This window comes from Ochotona princeps, chromosome 2 (assembly GCF_030435755.1).
Source record: "Ochotona princeps isolate mOchPri1 chromosome 2, mOchPri1.hap1, whole genome shotgun sequence".
NCBI classification, from domain to species: domain Eukaryota; kingdom Metazoa; phylum Chordata; class Mammalia; order Lagomorpha; family Ochotonidae; genus Ochotona; species Ochotona princeps.
The window spans coordinates 83,486,767-83,508,330 of NC_080833.1; positions in this window are offsets into that span (position 1 = coordinate 83,486,767).

A 21,564-nucleotide genomic window follows, 5' to 3' on the forward strand; every position below is an offset into this window, starting at 1 on the left:
TCTTTATAATTTTATTGCATTTTGCTGAATGATGTACCACAAATAAGAGGAATCAGTTTGTAAAATTACACAAGAAATCTCTTCTTGCTGCATTTAAGAGAGGTTAAAAAATATACATCTCATTCTAAAAGTATCCTTGAAGGGATAAATGTTTAAAAGATCAATTTCATAATAAGCAGGAAATGTCTGACATATGGTTAGTGGGAGGAGGGATGAAAGAAAAAATTAGATTATTTAAATTATGAATCCTTACAAATTTAAAATATCTTAAACCTATTATAATGCTATTCTCTCTCCCTCTCTTTTCTCTCATTGTGTGTATATGTATACTTTTATCATTTGCCTCTGTCTTTCACTGTATTTTTAGTTCTTAAATCCTTTAATTAGAGGCCTAGTTCAGCGGTAGCAATGAGGGCTGTGTCTATTATTCTCCAGCGCTCTCCTGGGTCTTTAATTTTCCATAACTGGCTACCATTGAAAAAGATTGCTCTTAGACCCCAGCTCTTAGAGGAAAATGAGGGAGAATGTATTCATTTGCGATTGAGGGTAAGCAGATTTAGCCAGTGTTGGAATGGAGTATGCTGAGCTGTTTATGCACTACTTGTGCTTGCAACTACCCACATTCCCAGCCACTTGCCTTTCTGGTAATAAAATAGAAGGAGAAATGTTTTAGCAAAGATTCACACCTGCACAGTAGTGCCGCCCTAGATACTGCCATTGACACTGCCACTTCTATGACCTCAAATTTAACAACCCCTATACACAGTCAAAAACTGGCCTAAGTTTTCTATTTGGGATGATGTCTGTGCTGAATACGTGGAGGCTTTGGCTTCCCCAGCCTTTGCCTAGTGGTGGACAGCAGATACAATCCAAAAATTCAGGCAGTTAATGCCACACGGAGAGACTATGACCACTATAAGATAGGAAACACAAAGAACCTGCAAATAGATCCTTTGCATTTGATTCTCCTTAATGGGCTTGTCCATGTTGCAATCATTGCATAAGACTTTTCTGGAGACTTCCTGTGATGGTCAGCAAACAGCTGTGTAACAAAGTTATGCAAAAGTCAGACACATACTTCTTGGTTTCGGTTTTTGCTTCTTTGCTTCTCTAGCATTGCATACCAAGAAAACTAAAGTAAATATATTTTTTTCATGAGATCTGTTTTCTACAAAAGTTCATGCAAGACATAGATCATACAGCAAAAAGACATGATAATTTCAGACTGACTGATCTAAATGACTACAGCTTTGCTTTCTAGCAGAAGGTTGGCCTGTTGAGCCACTGCACTGGCCCCTACAATAAATGGATCTTTCCAAAAATAGTAACTTTATTCTTTGATAGGGAGGGAAAAAGAAGAAGAAAGGAGAGGAAGATAGAAAGAGGCAGAGAGGGAGCTTCCATATACTGCTTCGCTCTGCAAATGTGTGCAATGCCTGGAGTGAGCCAAAAATGAAGCCGGAAGCAGACGGGTCCCACAGTTGTGGCAGGGATCTAATGACTGGGCTATCATTGCTGTTTGCAAAGTCTGCATTAGCAACAAGCTATAATTGGCAGTAGAGCAAGATTTAAACCCAAGCACTTCTACATGAAACTGAAACAGCATCTCAGTCACCAGGCCAAATGTCTGATCCCAAATACAGTGGCTGTTCTTGCTGTGTGGGCAGTCATTTGGCTTTTTGGTTAACATGTCACTTACTCTTTGTTAGAGTACCTGGATTTGATACCAAGCTCTGCTTCTGATGGCAGCAGTGTTGATGACTCCAGTTCCTACCTCTCTGTAAGAGACTCACACTCAGTTCTGAGACCACAGTTCCAGCACTCAAGGAGGAGGGAAGAGGGTCTAATAAACATTTGTGGAATGAACCCATGGATGATTTTCCTCTGTGTAGCAAGTAATAGTAAGGGTTTGACATTGTGGCATAAAGGGATAAGCTGCTGCCTGTAACATCAGCATTCCATGTGAACACTTGTTAGTGTCCCAACAGCTTCACTTCTGATTCAGCTCCCTGCTAATGTGCCTGGCACAGCAACAGAAGATGGTCTAAATGCTTGGGCCTCTGTGACCAAATGGAAAATTCATATGAGCCTCCTGGGTCCTGATTTCATCCTGGTCATGTCATAGCTGTTGTGGTCATTTGGAGAATGAACCAATAGATGTAAACACTCTCTCTCTCTCTCTTTCTCTCTGTAATTCTGCTTTTTAAAGTATTGGTTTTTTAAAATACAAATATAATAGGCATTAGTAAATAAAAAACGAAGTAGTAAGATGAATAAAATCTAGTTATAAATCATAAATATTTAATAATTCTTAACATGTCTGGGACAAGTAGAATTGCCTCAATATATACCTAGCAAAAAAATGATGGAAACAATAATGACAAAATGACAGATCTATGATCATAGAGATTTCCCTAAATTTCTTGCAACTATTGATACATTTACCAAAAAGAAAATTAAAAATACAGATAACTCAAAGACATCATCAGCATATTTTAACAGCAATTTGTTTTAATGAATAAAAATCTGTTGACAGATGACTGAAAGTAAAGTTGTATAGTCACTGTGGAATATTATGAATCCATGAAAAGGAAAAATAAAGTTGTGTGCAGCAAATAACAAACACAACCTTGACTTAGAAGACTATTGCATACTATCTACACTAGCACCAAATATCAAAACTCAAAATCTATGATAAAAGCATTTATAATGAAAATTGTTTTTAAAAAACAAGGAACTATAAACCCCACATCCAACATGCTGTTTACTCTGTGGGGTTAGTAGCTAACTAGAATTTGGAGGGAGTTATGGGATTAGCCGCAGTAATATTGGTAGAATTCTGTCTCAGTTGACTGAAGATATCATTACTAATTTATTTTCATGTTTCATTGCTTTTATGTTATTTATAAATATCATTTTATGCATCAAATATCCTGTAATAAAATAGCATGTAAAATTTAAAAATTGGTTTTAAAAAATTAATCTAAAAATTTATCTAGCAAGTAGAGCAAGATGTATCATCAGTGAAAATTTTATTTAGAAAAATGAATGTGAACAGTTTTACTTCCCAGCATAATTTATCATAGTTTTTAAGTTTTGTGTAAGGATAGTGTTTTGAGGGGCCTTTAAAAATGCCATGGGAATGCATATAATGAAAAGAAATGATGAATTTGAAGTTTTTTGCATGAAAATAAATGTAATGCTTAATTCCTTTCTCCATGTAGTTTTTAAGTACTTTTGTATTATTCTCAGTATCCCAGATACCAGTTAAGAAAATAGTAGGGGCAGATGTGTGCAACTGCACATTAAGCCACTGTCTTGCACACCCATACTCAAATCAGAATCCCTAGTTCCAGTCCTGGCTCTTCTACTTTGTATCCAGGTCCCTAGCATACATTCTTGGAGGCACCAGATAGCTCAAGTGCTTGACACACTGCCACCCCCAGGGGGAACCTAGATGCAATTCTGCATTCCTGCTTTTACTCTGGTCCAGCCTCAGGCATTGCAAACATTTGGGGAATCAACAAGTAGACAGAAATTTTTCTCTTTTTGCCACTCTCATTTCAAATAAATAGTAATTTATAAAAAGAGAACAATAACATTTAAGATCATAAAGCTCAATTCAATTTAATGGCATTTCTCCCCAATTTTACATCATTTTTTCAGAATAAAGATCTGTATAGAAATGCCCAAGGAAACTCAGTATGGTTTACCTGTTGTGTTCAGTAGTCTAACTATGGTTTTTAAGCTACTGGTGATTATGTGGTGAAGAATTACTCAGTGTTAAAGAATACCAGCAGTATTGGATGTCATTGAAATATTTTTCCTTGAAATGCCATACACCATTTGTATAGTGCTACATTCCCTCACTCTTATACCTGCCTAGGATTGGCATAGACACTACACAGAGTTGCGATACAAATGACAAGCTTAGAGAACATGAAGAGGTACCGTTGTCCTCAAATGAATCAAGCAGTTGAAAGTCCATATATGGCCCATAATATATACATGTGATAAGATATAACATATGGATTGCTTACCTGGTTCCAAAGAGACCTTGAAATAGCTTATTTAGCTATGTTACCTTATAGCTATGTTACCTTATTAGCTATGTTACCTTGGTAAGTTTTGTTATTATTTCTCTACTGCATTCTCAAAAAATAAATACAGTGTAACACCCAGCTTGGAGGTTTGTTGTGATGATTAAATAGTATTTGTAAAGTTCATAACGAGATGTAGTTTTAATTTGTTATAAGCACTATAATTCTTCAGTTTTGTCATTATTACTATATGGTTCAGGGTGCTGACATCTGTTAACAACCTTTATCTCATAAAAAAATATTGCTGTGCTAAACAACCTCTAGCTCATTAAAAAAAAACACAAACATTGCTGTGCAATGTACTCTTATCTAAGACTTTGGACTAGGGAAACTTCCCAAGAAGATAGCGTTCCAGTATATAGACATTAGAAATAAAGAAATGAAGAATGCACTAGTTTCATCTACAAGAAACAAGAACAGTAGCTTAACAATAAGGAACATTTATTATGTTACATATCATGAATTCCTTTATACAGACAGGGTAATATGAAACTGGACAATTTGGAAGTAGATAAATTTCACCAGAAGTCCAGGTTTTTTCACTCTTTTGTTTATGCTGTACCATCATGTCAATAACTATCTTGAGCCATGCAAGGTGGCTTACAGCAGCTTCAGGAACTTCACTCAAGACTATTCAAAAGCTGTATGAAAAGGCACCACTTCCTTTTGAACGTTAAGTATGGAAAAAATCTTCCTGAAAGATGCTGTCTCCTGTCTCAGTGACCGCAACAACATCACATGTCTATTAGCAAAAATGTGGGGGTAGGGCCCAGCATGATAGAGTAGCAGTTAAGGTCCTTGCCTTGAACGTGCTGGAATCCCATATGGGCGCTGGTTCTAATCCCGGCAGCCCCGCTTCCCATCCAGCTCCCTGCTTGTGGCCTGGGAAAGTAGTCGAGGACCCTGCACCCTGCACCCACATAGGAGACCAGGAATGAAGTTCCTGGCTTCTGGCTTCGGATTGGCACAGCACCAGTCGTTGCAGCCACTTGGGGAGTGAATCATCAGACGGAAGAACTTCCTCTCTGTCTCCTCCTCTCTGTACATCTGCCTTTCCAATAAAAAATAAATAAATCTTAAAAAAAAGAAATGTGGGGGGAAGCAGTTAAGAGAAATCAATGATGGTATCTGCCACACTGGGAGTAGAAGGGAGGTGTTGGAAGCAACAGTGAAAATGTTAATTAATCATACAAAATCTCGCACAGAGAACCATTCCATGAGTATTTGGTGAAATTACAAAAAAAAAGATGGCAATATGGCATTAAGAAGTCAGTAACTTTTATGAAAATGTAAAAATACTATAAAAATACTAAGAGACATAGAATTCAGCAAAATAAGATAAATGTGCAGAATTATAAAACACTGTGATCCCTGTATTATTATATAATAAACAAATGTCATTATTTTGTGTACATCTCCCTTTTATCTTTAATCAAATTGCCCTCAAGAGAACTAACACTACTTTTTCAGCAGGTGTTGGGTGGGGGTGGGAGGATGGTATTAATGTGTCACATGGATCAAAGAATTGTTTCTTTTTTTTTAGTTGTTACCTGAACAATAACATTTTACACAAGAGAACCCTAGCAAAGTTACACAATTTGCAATTCAAGGGAAAAATTATGATAAACTAAGCACTTAGCATGCACATAGAACATTGTACTTGGATTCTTAAGCTTACTTACAACTGATAAACATAAAAATACTTACCCAAATAAGGAAGTAAATCATACTTTAGTTCAAAGCCATCAGAGAAGCTATAAAATTCCTTCCTGTGCATTTTTGAATTTGAAAATATTGATGATGATTTATATATATCTTGCATCGCATCAAAATGGTCACCAACAGAGTGACCAGTAAATATTTAATGGATTTGTGAACATTAGGCCTATTATTTTTAACTTGTTTCCATTATAGGTAAAAGGAATATCGAAAAAAAATTGTAGTGGTGTTTTCTGCTGAAGACACCATGTTTTTAAAGGCTCTGGACTCATAAAAATTTTAAACCTGATAGCAATATTATAAATTATTTCATCCTGCCTCCTAATTTTACTAATGATATCCATGAAGGGCAAGGTTAAGTGCCTTTTCCTAGTTCATGCAGCTGACTGGCAGGCTGCTTGCTAGACTTGGGTATCACCTTTCTTCTTCTTCTTCTTCTTCTTCTTTTTTAATGCCTGCACTTGGGCCTTTGGCACAAAAATCATTGTGTGTTCTCCTCTAGCGTGTTATTATTCTTTTTTCTATTTTTGACTCTTCATTAATGAGACACACAAAAATCATAAACCCAGATTTTAAATAGGCAAATAGTATATCTTATTGAAATTTAAACAACTTTTTCAGGAAAATATTTATGGAGAATGGAATCTGTTATGAATCAGTTGCTATTTTGTTATTCCAAGTTGAGACAGTAGTATTTGGGAGACCTACTGCCTTGATTTCTAGATAAACTTCACACCTGCTCAGTCCCTTATAAGCACCTGCACTCAAGATAGTTCAAAAATTGAAGAATTACCATGTAATTATTTTATATTATAGAACAGAAATTCAAAGCAGTATCAAGTCCCTTCCCCAGAGCTACATCTGTTCTTTACACAAAGATTGGTCTGAATGAGGCTTTTATCTCCTTTGCCCTGCACTAAAACCAATCACCATTTTCCTCAACACTCCTCCAGTTTCAAATGCCGAAACAGGATGTACTCCAACAATACCTTCAGAATATACATTGGGTTTGTAATGTTTATTGCAGTCTCTCCTTGACATAAACAAATACTTTAGGCAGTTTACAACTGGTCTCATTGCTGTAAAAGCCCATGTCTTACCTGGTTTCAGCCAATCAGCGATTTTCAACTTGGTGATTCATTTCTTTGGCAAATACTTGTTCATCACTATGTATATCTGGTGTTCTAAAAGCTTCGAAGATACACTGTGGTGAGTAAGAATAATTTCTACCCTTACAGGACATTTAGTTCAATAACTAAACTCACTGAGCTACCCACTCTGATTCAGAAACTGTGAGAAAAGATGAGAGTAACTTAATAGGAACACCTACCACAATTAGAGAAAGAACATCTTTTTTCAAATGGACACTGAGATTGAGTATGGCATTTCATGGGTAAAACAGGCCAACTAAATTTTTACAGCTGTGTCTGAGAATTCTACCTTATTTTTCAACAAAATTGTTGTAAAACAGTATTTAAAGCTAGCTTAGAGCTCTTTATTTGGAAACTTTAACTTCAGTGTTTTGCTTTATGATTAATCTGCCACATCTAAAATTTTGCAGTCCCTGAAACTGAGTCAATATTTTCTGGATTTAATTTCTGTTGTGGCTCTTGTTTCTCAAAGACAAGTGGGCATCTGAGGGTATTTAGGACTGTATTTAATGATGATATATCAAGAATCTCTACCAGTCCATCTTTGGGAACATGGAGAGTGTACACACATGTGAATATTTAACGTATTTCTTTTATACAAACTAAATTGTGATGAGTTTACCTTCACAACATAACTAAAATCTTCACCAAATTTCCTTGTGACTCCCTCAGAATGAAGCATATGTGTCTTTTTGAGAAGAAAACTATTGCTAGCTGTCCACCTGCCAAACACTCACCTTGATTACTTCTCTATTACATTACCCAGGGCACTCTGTTGGTATATAAGCATTTCCTGGAACTAAAATGACACATGCCTACGGCAATGACCAGTTACTGCAGCCTTCTTACTGGGCAGAAATAGGAATTAGAAAGGTCAGTGTTCAAAATTCCTGCTTCTTCCATCTTGAGTTTTGTATGTTTTTATCTAGGGAATGAAAATCACCATTACTGTAAGTGACTAGCCTCTGGCCAACTCAGAAAATTGGGGCAAAGTTTATCAAGGTACCCTGGGGTTTTTGACCAGCAATCCAATATTTTACCAAATAAAGCATTTTGGTACTAAGCATATTGTATATATATCTATTGTGGTAGAATAAAACCATCCTGCTGTTAAAACTGACAATGATTGATAATTCAGTGACGTAAGGAAGATTCACATTTATTTTTCTTTCTTAATAACAGTTCAAAATAGGGTTTTAAGTTGTGGGAAGTCTCTGCTCCATGTGAGTGAAAAGTGAACCAAGTTGCTTGTATATTCCCCTTTTCTCTTTTAACTTGTTTAAATGGTGAACTGGGTTGTTATAGGTTCTAGTTAGCATGAAAAGATGAAAATAGCGAAATCCCAAGAAATGCATTCTTCCGTTCATACTGCAGAAAGAAAAACCAGGACTCACATAACAGAAATTCAATCCTTCATTGTTGCCTACATACCTAACTTGCAAGTGTGTTACTATGAGAAAAGGGAAGAAAGAAACTAGAGGATAATTAGAAGTGTCCCTATCTGTACTTAAGAAATGCGAAGAAAAGGTGATGGACTATGAAATAAATCCTGTATTTACTCATTTAGTAATTATTTACTAATTTATCCAGAAATTAGACGTAAGTTAATGTTATCCATTAAAGCAGGTAACAAATCATCCTGGTTCCTAATGACTTCAAGCAAGGCTCATCAAACTATTCTTGAAAGGGAATGATGACAAATATTGCATGCTTTTCAAGCCACGTATTGTGTGTTGCTGCAGTTCAGTTCTGCATTGTACTGTGTGGGCAGCTTAAAACACTGTATAAACATGAGTGTGGCTGTGTTCTAGCAAAGTCTTATTTTCAAGAAGGGAAGTATTAGTTAAGTCCCTAAATCTGTATTGTATATTGCAATACAAAGTAAACTTTGCACACTCTATATAAATAAATATTTTTTAAAAACTTACTTTCAAAAACATGTGGAATTCTGAACTGAATTCATGTACCTTCGGTCACAAACTCCCTGGTTTAAAGCAACTATATCATTTTTATTCATGAGTTTGTGGATGATAAATTAAATGTGCAGGTCTTCTAAGGCTGAAAGGTCCTACATATCCTTATTCCTGTGCCTGGTGTCCGGTGTGGGGCTTAAGCAGGTAAGACTGTGGAAAGTGGTCTCTTCTCCCAGTGACCATCCCAAGTTTTTCATGTGGTAGTTGCAGGGAATAAGAGGCAACAAGTCCTAGTGTGCATGTGTCTTGAAACCTCTGCTTTCATCAGGCCTGCACATGCCACAATGCCAAAGCAAATCACTGAGCAAAGCCAGATGGATGTAGGGGACAAGTTCACTTTTAGCTCCTGATAAAAAGAGAACAAAGTCCTGTCATTTCAGTCATCTTTGTAGAACGATCTGCCATAAAGTCTTTGAAGTACTAAAAGATTTACAATTCAGCTAAACTCCAGTAACTTCATTCCCTATCATAAAATTAAGTGGATCTAAATTTTTTTTTAAATAGAATGATCTTCACACTTTGTAAACTGTAGCAGAAGATGTACATGTATGTCAGAATTGTATTCTAAAGCCAGAAATGAACTGATAGTTTTAGGAACAAATAATTCATGCTGTAGATTGTCTCAATGAGAGAGTTTTTAGCTAGACAACTAAACAGGGTTTTCTACAGACTGTTTGAACTTTGGTTAAATTCCTTAGTTTCTACAGTGCCTACTTTAAAAAGATTCAAGTTATGCATCCTGCCTGTCATCATGATAAACACAGTGGCCACTGGCTCAGAATTTTCTATTGGAGTTTTCAGAAAGATGTGGCAAATAACTAGTTTCAGTCATTATATCAGCTTATCAAGAAATTTTGAACACTGAAACTATGGATTTAATCTAATTTGGGGCCGTGAATTAAAGCCCCAGAAGGTACCCTTTAGCTTAGAAGTCAGTGTAATCACACAGAAGGAATTATTAGTAATATTTTAAGGAAATATTAGTAATTATTTTCTCCTTTTTAAAAAGCCAAACAATACTTATGAGAAACCATTTCACCAGATAAAGTTAATAAGATCATTTTTTTACCAATCCTTTGCTTCAAAATTTTGATTAGTTAATTAAAATGCCTTCCAGTATCATAGAGATGCAAAGCTTCTCTATTAAACAGAATGTTTAAATTGCTAGAGTACTATCATTATTGAGTTCACTATGTACCCAAAATATTTGTGAAATATATCCTTCATTTAAAAGTTTATAGAGTCCTACGGAAGACCTGTGATACTTAGTTTTTCTTAGTATGAAAAAAAAGCTAACACTCATAAAGGTTAGTTAACTTGTTAACAGTTCAATTATGTGCTGATAAACTGACACACAAGAAATAAAGCAGTCATTTGTTTGACAGTGTTGGATAATATGGAGAGCATAAAAAATCACATTGTATGGTTTCAGCTGCCAGTGTGATGTCAGTGAGCATGATGTTGGGAAGAGATGCCCAAAATCAAGTATTGCAAGCAAGTCAAAGGTGGTTCTGATCCACTACTGCCAAAATCACAAGCCTGACAGGAAATAGGAAAGCCAGAATATCAGCTCCCGCTTTTCAAAAAAATCCATCCTCTAATGAATACCCAATTAAATCTTCCCGATTACTCATCTGACAAATCATAAAAATTATATATATCAATAATATCGTTAATTTCAAAAGTACAGTTGTCTTTTTATATTAAAATTAATGTATGAAATTACTGTTAGAGATCAAGAAAAACATTTATGCTTGTTTGGTTATTTCCATTATTTCTCCTTTTCTCCTTCCCTTAGGTTTTCACACGTTTTCTTAGTGCTGTTTCTACTCATTTTTCATTGTAACATTTCATATTGAAGTGTTTTTGCTGGGGGGGGGGGGTGGGAAACAAATTCCTTAGCTGTTCCAGAGTATTTGCTACTGCTTTTCTCTCTTTTTTTCACTCCTGTAACATATTTGGATTTTTTTTTTCTTACCTTATAGAATCAATGTCACAATTTCATTCTTCCTTCGGATTCAGCTTTGAACAAATAAGTAGAGTAGAATTACTGCTAAGGAAATAACATAGGTTCACATTTTAAAAGTGATCTGCCCTGTTTGTAACAAAGCTTTTCTTATCTGTAATAATATAGTACCTACCCTGTGTTGTCTGGGTGGTTGGTTGATCAATTAAAAGTATACATAAACCATTGAAGAAACAACTACGAATGGCTGAATGTGGATGATGCCTTGAGGCTGATGGGAGTCAGGATTGCTTGGTGAAGATGGAAAACATCATTAGCCAGTTGATGGGAGCACAGCTGAATGATTTTGAAACAAGTTTGAAAGCTGTGAATTTTCACAACACAAAATGAAATTGTATTTGGGTACTCCATATTGCAAGACATTTTGCAGTAAAAATATCCTTTTTGTCAACCATAATTAAGACACTCATGAGTACTATTTATCTTGCCATGGATGGAAGGAATAACAAATAAGTAAATCTATTTTTCCTAAGTAATTTGTGTATGGTACGTATTAAAAAATAAGGAAAACAATTTTATAACGTGATGTATTTTTTAATCTATTTTTTCAGGTGAAGTTCATGAGAGGAAATTTACTATGATAAGTAAATATATGGTTGTACTATGCCAGAGTAATTGAAGAGGCTATTCTAAAATCATCACAACTCTTCAAGTTTTTTAAAGTGGCGTGAGCAAGTAGATACTCAGAACATTTTTCTGATATACTTCTGCAGCAAAAGAAATTATATTGACTTTACAAAATGGATCCAGTTGCATATTTTTTCCATATAAAGGTTGAACAAGGGTATTTTGTAATGGATAATTATCGTTGCGAGAAAAAAAACTTACCTTTTTGATGTGTTGTTTTTATAGCTACATGGAAAAACGGTGACATCTTGATTTTCTGCGAAGTTATTACTTCTTACTTTGAGTGTTGATGTATTGTACAGAATGGTGAATAGAAAACATTTTTAAAAATTTTATGCATTTCAAATACATCCAGACAAATAAAAAGAAATAGATAGAAAGCAGAGCTTATTTAAAGATTCTGGCTCAACTCAGCAATAGAAAAATATGGAGTTTCAAATCAGTAAATGAGACCAGGAATGAATTCTATTTTAAACAGTCATTTATAATTAAACTTCAAACATAATTTATAAACCACACAATAGATCACTAAATGGAGTAAACTACAAAGTTCGTGTTTTGTGTTTATTAGCGTTTCTTCCCTCGACTCTTTCCATACATCTCTGCTGTACTATAGAGGATAGGTTAAAAAGAAATCTTGGGCAGATAAATCACTGGCTCAAAGCTTTACCAGCATCTAATAAAGAGAAAATGGTGATGATGCCATAACTGCTGCTTCAGTGAAAAGAAAATAAATCTATTGAATACCTCCATCCTTTCCAAAGCCCAATGTTTTAATTTACTACCTTAATGCATTGCTAGTTTAATTTCATAACTTAGAAGTTGATAACTACAACCTGGCAATTATTGCATTTTCTTTTTTTTCTTTTTCCAAAACAGCACACTGGATATTTTTCCTCCCGTAAAGCGTATTTCCAAGATTCATTTATTAAATTATGATCACTGAAAGCTTTTCTGTTCATTGAGATGAAATATGAGGAGGATCTGTTTTTGCATAAAACTCTGGACTGAAGTAAATCCCGTTCTTTCATAATTCTGGGTTAAACATTTATTGACCTGTAAAACAGCATGACATTTCAGAAGCTTATGATGATTTACCTTATATGTAAGAAAATGTATCATGGATGAATGCTAAATCTAAACATAGTCTACTTTAAACAGATTGTAAAACAGAAGTGGTGAGAAAGCTAAATAAATAATAAATAAACAAGAGGAGTCAGAATTAGCCACAATGTGAAAATGAAGGCTCTAATAATGACAGGGTTGTGAACAAAACATTTAAAGAAAAATGAAGAATGCTTAGCTTGGATAGCTAACTTGCCCATTTATTCTCATTTTGGGGAGATTTTAGTTTATCATTACATTATGAAATCTAGCATAATGAATATAAAATATGCTAAATTGATGAAGAGTGATGTCAGAATTATCCTGCAACATAAACATCAATTCTGTAGGTCCTGAATACATGCCCTACATTTTCATGATATTATATTAAATCATTTTACTTCCTTAATGTAAAACATGGTAATTTTCCCCCAGATTAATTTTATTTGATTATATAAGCAACCGGTTTCATTTTTAGGTTGTGTTTTTTATCTTGAGCATTTTATTTTTGTGGTGATTTTAATTTCCATAGAACAGTTGAGAACGTTTAAATTGATCATTTGGATGGAATACATGGTTTGTCATGAGCAACACAAATAAATACATTAATTGCCTTATCATACTTTTATCTGACAGATGGGTCCCCCAGGCACAGAGCCTAACCTTTTATTGTGACACCTGCCACATTTTACCAGCCCTGACCCTTCTTCTTTGCCAGTGTTACTGTGCTGTTCACCAGGGTTGCGCTAATCTCTAGCTTTTAAAAGGCGTAATATTGGAACCCTTGTGAGAATCACTGCTATCAATCAGCTGATACCACAACACAGGGTTTTTCACAGAATCATCCAACATCGTGTCTCTCCTGTGATTCAAGCACATTTTCTCTTATTGCTATGACCTACTGCCTCAATAAGATTACATGGAGCTTGCATTAATCTAAAGTCCCATATTGTTAACATCTGATACAAACCACATAATTTACCTGTAATTTAAAATTTAGAGGTTACTGGAGAATAAAAAAGTAAACTGCTTACATTTTGGTACTGAAAGGCAATTTTTACTACAAAGTGAGCATGTATTTTAATAGTGAGGAGTGAAAAACAACCTGAACACTTAAAAAATGCATCAAGGCAATAAAATGTGTTTGAAGATCAGTGTGCATTCAATCTCATACCTGCAGCTTTGATTTCTGGAGTGACTCCAGAAACCACTAACGCATGATATGTGACTGGGTTAGCGCAAGTAAAAGCACATGTCTGGTCCATTAATGAATGGGGTTTGGTTCTAATGAGCTCTGCAAATCAGAGAATATACAGAGGGCAGAATAATTGTGCAAACTCATTTATTACTGAGATAATTTGGCATAAATTTTAAGGGAATCCTTCCTCAAGCAAAATAAGGCTGTAATTATATTTGTAAAATATTGTAATCAATCCTTTTGGGGAGTAAGCTGGAAACAAAGAAGTAGGCAAGTAGACAAGAAGGTGGGAAGGTAGGTGGGGGAAATATTTTTAGTAACAAAACCAGTAGTTCCAGCCAACCAGTCCAATTGGGTGTACAATTTTATTGCAGAAATGTTCATACCAATAACTTGTTTTTCAAATATGGCATCTATTAATTCTGAAATAAGCTCATTTTGTAGAAGGAGGAAAGCTTGTGACTGTGTCTTGTTTAAGCCAAGGTTCTTGAATAATTCAGAGACCCATTTATGCCAGTTAGAATATATTTGTACATTGCAAGAAGTATAGGATCTGTATCTTAGGACATTGAAAGAAAATGCTGTTTCATGCCTGGGGCTAGCAGATATTGTTGTCGGAGGTAATTCTAGAGTTATGTCAGCTTTATGTATGTACCTCTGCATTAATCTTTAGTGATCCACTCACTAAATGACTCAACCACATTACACATATTCCTCTTTCTGCCCAGCCCCTATTCAGCATTCACAGATTACCCAGACTGCGAACTCATGTTTTAATCAAATACAAAACTTTGGAATGCTATAGGAAATCCTTTCTTCATACATAAAATAAGAATCCAGAGAGGAAAAGCTGAGGGGCTCAGCTCCACACATCTAGCCTAGTTTCAAATATTTTTTTGCACCAAGACAAATATTTTTCAGTTCCATTAAATTTTGAACTATCCTCACATTAGTAAAAGACATTGGTTGGCAACATACTAGGAATGGGTGGGAAATGAATCTACAGACAACTTGAGAGACACTGAATTAGAAGACAAACTCAGGGTGATGCCTCACCACAATCAAGTAAGTAAGTAATAATAAAATCTCTATGGGAAAATTACCTGCTAAAACAAACAGGGTCTGTGATAGGAATCTCTGCCTTCCCCAAGTTGTTAACTGTCCATGGGAAGATGTAGTGGAATGAATTTGAAACGTAATAGGTAATCAATTTAAGTTATTAAATTTCACTATTATTTAAAGGACTTTCATTATGCCAATAAATAGGAGCATACATGAGGGGTCTCAGATAGTTCATGGAAAATGAGCATTATGAAGAACTACATGGGCCTGGCACAATGGCTCAGTGGCTAAATACTTTCCTTGCATAAGCCAGGATCTAATATGGATGCCAGGTTCATGTCCCGACTGCTGCATTTCCCATTTGGCTCCCTTCATGTGGCCTGAAGGAGCAGTGGAGGATGGCCCAAAGCTTTGGGACCCTGCATCCGCACAGGAGACTCAGAGAAAGCTCCTGGCTCCTGGCTTCAGGTTGGCTTGGATCCGGCCATTGTGGCCACTTGGGAAGTGAACCAAAAGATGAAAACTCGTACTCTCTGTAGCTCCTTCTCTCTGCAAAATTTGCAATTCCAATAAAAATAAATAAATCTTTTAAAAAAAGGACTACTCATGAATTTCATAATTGCTCACACCAAAATAGATTTTTTTCTTAATTCCATCTGTACATACATATTTTTAATACTCTCATATATATAGGCAGATGGAATTATAAACTCAACATTTTCTCAATAAATATATTTATTTTAAACCTTGCTATTTTTTCATATTAAATGTAGAATATGGCAGTGTGGGTCTGATTGCTTCTTTTCATTGTATTTACTAGTTTCTACAAGAGGAAATTAGAAATAACGTTAAAATATTTACTCAAGAAATATTCTATTCTCAATAAATTTTAAGTTTAGTTGACTGTATGTGAAAGTAAGTTGAAAATTTATGCATATAATACTCCAAAAACTATCATAGGAAGTATGTATTTAGCAAATTATACTGAAATTTAAAAATTTTACTCAAGGAGAGTTTTATACTATGGTAATCAGAGTAGATTTACTTCATAAGTAGAATTTGTACAATATTTTGAAAAATGGATATCAATGGGAATGGATGAATTAGGTTATTCTGGACAAGAAAAAAACCAAGTCAAATGGTAGAATCAGGTCATCTATGTGCCAAAAATAGAAGTAAGCGCTTGTTTACGATATATAATTATCCATAGAGAAAGTCCAGAAAACAAATGTAATTATTAAGAAAGTCTAAATTAAATTTAAAGCTCTGAAACTCAAATTACAGAATAAAACCATAATTTTTTTGTGGAGTTTGCTACCTGTCACTTGATATTCAGTTGTTAAATAGGTAAGTTGTAACATAATTGCATTTTCAGGTATCAATTACAGTCATGTAAATTGAAGTCAAAATAATTCCAAAAATTCCTTGGAGAAAATAATTTCCCCAAGTAAAAAAGAATATATTATGTTAATTGATAAATATCTGAAAATCTCTAATGATTGCTAGAGAATGACTGTAACTCAGAAAATACGGGTTTATTTTCTACAACCATCTGGCATCTCAGTCAAACACAAAGAACAAACACACTAAATGAAATGGCAACTGTTTCTCCCAACAGGCAACATTATAACCTTGACAGTGCTCTTAGTCCACAGCAGGGCGATATGGATTGCACTCCTGCAGATCCTGAGCATTATGTAAATGTGAACCATTCTACATATTCTGCCTCACATGGAAAAGTCTGCATAGTAAAAATGTTCTTCATGTCATTCAAAAAAATTTTACTTGAAAAGAAGTTAGAGAAAGAAAGGAGAAGGAGAGAAAGAGAATCTCCTGTCTACTGGTCACTCGCCAAATGACAACTAAAGACTAGCTGGAGCTTGGCCTGTTCAATGCCAGGAGTCAGGAGCTTCACTGGGGTATCCCACATCAGCACGTGGGTCATCCTATGATGCTTTCCCAGATGAATTGGTTGGAAGACAGATTGGAAGTGGAGCAGCAGGGACTGGAACCAGCTGTTGGCACCATAAGTGGCAGCTTTACCTACCCTGCCCAGATGTTATTAATAATGACTGATGATAATGCTAATCATTTAATTTGGTGATTTCAATGCAGGTTTTATATCAAACCTTTCTGCAAACTGGTATTGCAAGAATATTTCTACTCTGTTCATTAAACTCTGCATGGGGATTTTCAAGTACACAAATTAACAATAAACACAGATCTATAAACAAAATATTTCAACAAAATACATACAATTGGACACTATAGGGTTAATATAAAAGATGAATCTATAGTTCCTGAAAAGAAAACCTGTTCATAAATGAGTAACAGTTAGCAAGCAAGGGGTCAGTGCAACAGCTCAATTGTCTAATCCTCCACCTGCAAGCACTAGCATCCCATATAGGCACTAGTTCATGTCTAAGCAGCTCCACTTCCAATCCAGCCTTGGGTCTGTGTATCCACTTGGAAGATTCAGACGATTCTCCTGGTTCTTGACTTCATATCAGTTCAGCTCTGGCCATTGTGGCCATTTGGGGACTGAAACAACTTTCCCTCTCTGTAAATTGTATTTTCTAATAAAATCAACAAATCTTTAAAAAATCAGTTATCAAACAAGACTTAGAATTATTTGAAGATGAAAACTCCTAGGGGAATACATAGAAATAACTTACAGCATGAACAGAACTTTGGTGATGAGTGTAGATGTGAAAAGAGCCTTTTGAGTAGTAAAAACATTGCAACAAAATTAATTCAGTGAAGTAATTTCTTTAGGTCACAAAGATGACAAATGAATAATACTGTCTTCAATTGTCTTACACAATTAAATTCTTTTTTATGTGGTGTTTTGATATTAACATTACCATATCAATTGAATCTACAAAGTATTTTTTTGAGAATAATGCCTAAATCTAATTTCTATAATTTTTGCGTTTTGGTTGTTCACATTTCATTTGTTATCTTTTGTGAATGCTTGTGTTCAAACTATGTGGAATATTTAGTTTTGCCCTTTATTTCCTCCAAAATGTATCAGTAGTATTCAAATAAACTACCAGAGTCAACTAGATATGCCATCAATCCTAAAGTTTTATCTTGCAAATTACCTGCCCAGTTATTCAGTATCAACCAAACTATGCTAGATTGTTTCCTCTATGAATTATTGCAAAGAAAAGGTCTGGTGAGAAGACCATGCTACTCCACTGAATTAGCTAGCCAAATTCTCATGCCTTTTCCTTAGTCCTGTATGGCTTCATTCCACAAGTTCCTCCACAAAGAAGCCATCCATTTTATCCCTACCATTTAACAAGTGTAACCCCACTGAGTTACTATTTTACATACTTTGTTTTTTAATCTTTCAAAAGCTTCCTCAAAGAACAGTCAGTACTCACCTCACATCTTTCAGTTTGGCTCCCTGTACGCAAACTGTCCCATTAAATGAAGTGACCATTTTATATATGGTGTTTTCACAGAATCAGTTCAGTTTCTCCATTGCTTTTGGACATTAAGGATAACTCATCTTAAAAGTCTTGGCCGCATTGATTTCTCTGAACTCTGACAGTTTTCCTACTCAGCCTCCTTTTTGTGCAAGAATCCACACATTTGTTTCTGAAGGATTGCCTCTTCTGACATTCTGAAAGGCAGCCCCTGCGTCTCCCTACTTCAGTCCCAGGAAGATTTCCCAAAAGCACACTACCCCACACCAAACTGCCTGCTGGGAAGCAACCAGCCCTTCTGCAGATGCATCTCTGCTCACACAACTTCCAGTTCTTGACTGTCGGGATCATGGTCATAGTAAAAGAGATACACGCTAGGCAGCTAGTTCAGCATCACTAGTTTGGAAGACACAAAGACGTATCTCTTCCCCTCAACTCCCTGCGGCTTTATAAGTAATCTGTTCTGCCCTCTTGTAAGCCAAATGACGCTCACCGATCATTACCTGGAACCTGAGGGGGGCAGTGTTGGATTATTGCATGACCACTCCCCTCCAAGCCTCACGCCTCCTTGCAGGTTCATTGTTTTCTTGCTTCCCGCTAGCAGATTCCGAGGACTTTACCACTTGCTTAAGCTTTATCGGTGCCTGTGCTTAAAATACTTTTGAAGTCGGAGCAGAACCTAGGAAATAAATATTTGGCCCAAACCTTTAGACCACAATAAAATCTGGCTTGACTATCAGGCTCAGGTCTGCACTCATCTCTCCAAGTCATGAGTTTACAAAATCTGGGAATTTTGCTTCCACAGTATTCTGCATTCTTCCCTTGGCTGTTATCTCTCAATTAGCTTTGGCTTAAATTATCAAAATAATTTTATATCCTGTCTCTCCAAATCTACTTCCTACTTGGAACACAGAACTGCGATCCTGTCCAAATACACTTCTCTAGTCTTACTTTTTTTTTTTAGATTTATTTATTTTGATTCAAAAGACAGATCTATAGAGAGAAGGAGAGACAGAGAAAGATCCTTCATCCACTGATATCATGCCTCAAGTGGCTGCAACAGGCCAGCTGAACTGATCAAATCTGAAGCTGGAAGCCAGGAACTTCTCACAGGTGGGTGATGTGCATGCAGGGTCTCATGACTTTGAGCCATCCTCTGCTGCCTCCCCAGGCCACAAGCAGGAAGATGGATGTGAAGTAGAGCAGCCAGGACAAACCAGCACCCAAATGAGATGCTGCTGCTTCATGGGGGAGGATCACCCAATTGAACTATCATATCAGGCCCTAGTTTTACAATCTAACTCCAAGCCTTTCAAACCACCTTTTCTTCTTTTCTTCTTCTTCTCCTTTTTTAAACCCCCTTTATACTGCGTTCTTAGTTTCTAGACAACTGGAGCTTTGGGTTATTTGTCAGGGTGCACCATACTTTAGCATACCACTTTACTCCCGAATCTTAAAATAGATGATTTCATGCTGATTGTTTTTATTAAGCATGCATTCATTCCTGACATCCTGATATCTGGACTAAAATTAGAATTCCATGAGATCAAAGCTAATAAAAAGCCGGAAGTTATGGTGCCCAGTCCTGGATGCACACTGGAATCTATGGGAATATTTGAAAAGAACTCATGCTCCACCCAGACACATTCAGATTTAGTTGCCCTGGGTGGGATTCAGTAAATGGTATTTTTAAATGTTCCCCAGACAATCTGAAATGCACCCGAAGTTAAAAACTTTTCAGCTCAAGAGCAAGTGTAGGCTGGGGAAACTAGAATTTTACATTTAATTCTCATGTACTATATTTACTCCAACAATCAAATCCACCCAAACGAATCCTTTCACTATCTCTCTGTAGCAGAATTTGATACTTAGCAGATCTACAGTTAATGGAAAATATATGTAGAAAAAACTTAATACAAAATTAAGCTTTAAAACTCTATATGAAATTATCTGAGGACTAGAATATTCCAGAAGGGTATGCAACCAGACCAGAAAGCAAAACATCACCATTTATACATGAGTCTTTTCTTCTATCTACACAGTCGTCTATTTGTTTAACCAGAATTAATATCAAATTCTGTCTTAGTTCATTATAATTACAACTTTAATTAGTACAGAAAGGATTCAAAATCAGATTATTTTAATTTTAGAGTTTATTGATCGTTAACACATCTTATGTGATCATTAGCAGCATTGATTACCTCTGAGGCGCTAGCACCCTGCGAGCCTTCCTAGCTCATTAAGAGTGTTGAATCCTCTAAGCCTTAAAGAACATGGAAAAGTTCTAAACAAAGTAAATGTTTCTAAGTTTTTGATCCACCTATTATTTTCTTTCTGTCTTTGAACTCAAATAAAACATATCTTTGGAAATACTTCAAGCATTTTAAATCTCACCCAACAGCCAGTCAGTGTAGTTTAACACTTCTTATTTTAGAACACAATTGACAGTTTTTAATACCTGCTGACTCAGAAATCCATTAACTAGTTTTGAAACGTTAACCAATTTCTCTCTTCAGCACTTTCTCTCTACTGCCTCTGTTACTCTAACTCTGCCCTGAAATTATCAATAGTGCAGGCTAATATAGAGGTGAAAGAAGAAAGCATTTTTTTTCTTAAACTGACTACAGAAACCTGAAGTGTCATGGGAATGGGAAGTTCTCAGAGTATAGATAAATATTTGAAGAGATATGACTTAAAAGCTGAACATACACCATTCATTCCCCAACACTTGATGAATATGGAGGAAACAAAGAAAATGAGATAAACCAGTCATCTCCTTGCAGAAACATCCATGGGGTGTATATAAAGTGGGCCACCTGAAAGAATAAAGCAAATGAGAATAAGGAGCATGTAATATGAACCTTAGAATCAAACTGAATGGGTTCAAACCTTAGTTCTCATATTCAAAAAGCTGTGTGACCTGAGGAAATTTGTTAGTGCTGCCTAATTTTTCGAAACAACAACAACAAAAGGTGATATATTGACTTCCTGCTTCATAAAAGTGTTGCACGGATTAACTGATGAAGATGCTGGAGACAGCAGGTTCTTACCCAAATGCACCATCTGTGCATATCCATCATAACGTTATTTTATGCTCAGCTTTTAGAAAACTGAATTAACCCTTGTTCCCTTCGAGTAGTTTGACTGTTGTCTTTAATTTCAGCTCTGGT